The sequence below is a fragment of the Oncorhynchus mykiss genome, chromosome 9, assembly GCF_057628025.1.
Source record: "Oncorhynchus mykiss isolate SJ-2025 chromosome 9, ASM5762802v1, whole genome shotgun sequence".
NCBI classification, from domain to species: Eukaryota; Metazoa; Chordata; class Actinopteri; order Salmoniformes; family Salmonidae; genus Oncorhynchus; species Oncorhynchus mykiss.
The window spans coordinates 61,571,394-61,574,190 of NC_143030.1; positions in this window are offsets into that span (position 1 = coordinate 61,571,394).

Here is a 2,797-nt window from a genome sequence, read left to right on the forward strand (position 1 = left end):
CATGCTGCTTCTTATTGTTGAGGTCAGAATATGACATGTTAATGATGACATTATCTCCGGGGAAACCACAGTGCTGTTCGAACCCTAGCCTAAGAAATGCATGGACAGGGAGAGATTTGTACTGGGGACACGCAGGCAAGTTGTAACAATTCATCATTAGTATTCTTTATCTGCAGGACATACTGTAGGAAATACACAGGCAGAGGGACCAACAACGTTGCACCAGCACCACCCCTGCAGCATTCAGGAATAATTTATCTTCTTCTGCAACCCAACACAGCCAGACTCTGAGCTAAGGCCATTAAAACCCCAGCCTTCATGCCTTATTTTTGTTTTCTGTTTAAAGGGATGTCACTTCTATTACAGACAATGTGGTAACATAACCTGAGTGTACAAAACAATAAGTACACCTTCCTAATACTGAGTTGCACCCCTCGTTTTGCCCTCAGAACAGCCTCAATTAATCAAGTAAAATGTTATTTTTCACATGCGCCGAATACAACAGGTTGAAATGCTTACATTGACATGCTTACTTACAAGCCCTTAAAAAACTTGTTATGGCTGGGGGCAGTATTGAGTAGCTTGGATGAATAAGGTGCCCAGAGTAAACTGTCTGCTACTCAGGCCCAGTTTCTAATATATGCATATTATTGGTAGATTTGGATAGAAAACACACTCTGAAATTTCTAAAACTGTTTGAATGATGTCTGTGAGTATAACAGAACTCATATGGGAGGCAAAAACCTGAGAAAAATCCAACCAGGAAGTGGGAAATCTGAGATTTGTTGTTTTTCAAGTCATTGCCTATCGAATATACAGTGTCTATGGGGTCATATTGCACTTTCTAAGGCTTCCACTAGATGTCAACAGTCTTTAGAACCTTGTTTGATGCTTCTATTGTGAAGTGGGGGCAAATGAGAGGGGAATTGGAACATTATTGAAGATTTATGTTAAAAACATCCTAAAGATTGATTCCATACATCGTTTGACAGTAACAACATTTTTTTTTACTTTTCGTCTCACCTAGTGATCGCACGTCATGAATTTGGATTACTGTGCTAAACGTGCGAACAAAAAGGAGGTATTTGGACAGAAATGATGGACTTTATCGAACAAATCAAACATTTATTGTGGAACTGGGATTCCTGGGAGTGAAGATCATCAAAGGTAAGTGAATATTTATAATGCTATTTTTGACTTCTGTTGACTACACAACATGGCGGATATCTGTTTGGGTTGTTTTGGTCTCTGGGTGCTGTACTCAGATTATTGCATGGTGTGCTTTTTCGGTAAAGCTTTTTTGAAATCTGACACAGCGGTTGCATTAACGAGAAGTGTATCTATAATTCCATGGATAATAGTTTTATCTTTTATAAATGTTTATTATGAGTATTTCTGTAAATTAATGTGGCTCTCTGCAAAATCACCGGATGTTTTGGAACTACTGAACATAACACGCCAATGTATACTGAGATGTTTTATATTAATAACAAAAACAAAACATATATGTATTGTGTAACATGAAGTCCTATGAGTGTCATCTGATGAAGATCATCAAAGGTTAGTGATGAATTTATCTCTATTTCTGATTTTTGTGGCATCTAACATAATCGTTTGGTTTGCTTTTGTCATAAAGCCTTTTTGAAATCGGACACTGTGGTGGGATTAATAAGAAGTGTATCTTTAAAATGGTGTAAAATACTTGTATGTTTGAGGAATTTTAATTATGGGATTTCTGTTGTTTTGAATTTGGCGCCCTATACATTCACTGGTTGTTGTCATATCATCCCGTTAGCGGGATCTCAGCCCAAAGAGGTTTTAACCAACAATGCAGTTGTAATAAAATACCCCCCCAAAAAGTAAGAGATATGAAAAATAAATAATTAAAGAGCAGACGTAAATAACAATAGCGGGGCAATATACAGGGTTGTGGGGTTGCAAATTTTTATTTTTTTTATTTTACCAGGCAAGTCAGTTAAGAACAAATTCTTATTTTCAATGACGGCCTGGGAACAGTGGGTTAACTGCCTGTTCAGGGGCAGAACGACAGATTTGTACCTTGTCAGCTCGGGGGTTTGAACTCGCAACGTTCCGGTTACTAGTCCAACGCTCTAACCACTAGGCTACCCTGCCGCCCCATATAGTATGGGTAGCCATTTGATTAGCTGTTTAGGAGTCTTACGGCTTGGGGGTAGAAGCTGTTTAGAAGCCTCTTGGACCTAGACTTGGCGCTCCAGTACCGCTTGCCTTTCGGTAGCAGAGAGGACAGTCTATGGCTTGGGTGGCTGGGGTCTTTGACAATTTTTAGGTCCTTCCTCTGACACCACCTGGTGTAGAGATCCTGGATCGCAGGCAGCTTAGCCCCAGTGATGTACTGGGCAGGATGCATTACCCTCTGTAGTGTCTTGCGGTCAGAGACCAAGCAATTGCCGTACCAGGCAGTGATGCTTTCGATGTCGCAGCTGTAAAACATTTTGAGGATCTCAGGAACCATGCCAAAACTTTTTAGTTTCCTGAGGGGGAATAGGCTTTGTCGTGCCCTCTTCACGACTGTCTAGGTGTGTTTGCACCATTCTAGTTTGTTGTTGATGTGGACACCAAGGACCTTGAAGCTCTCAACCTGCTCCACTACAGCCCCATCAATGAGAATGGTGGCGTGCTCGGTCCTCCTTTTCCTGTAGTCCTCAATCATCTCCTTAGTCTTGGTTACATTGAGGGTTGGGTTGTTATTCTGGCACCACCCGGCAAGGTCTCTGACCTCCTCCCTATAGGCTGTCTCATCGTTGTCGGTGATCAT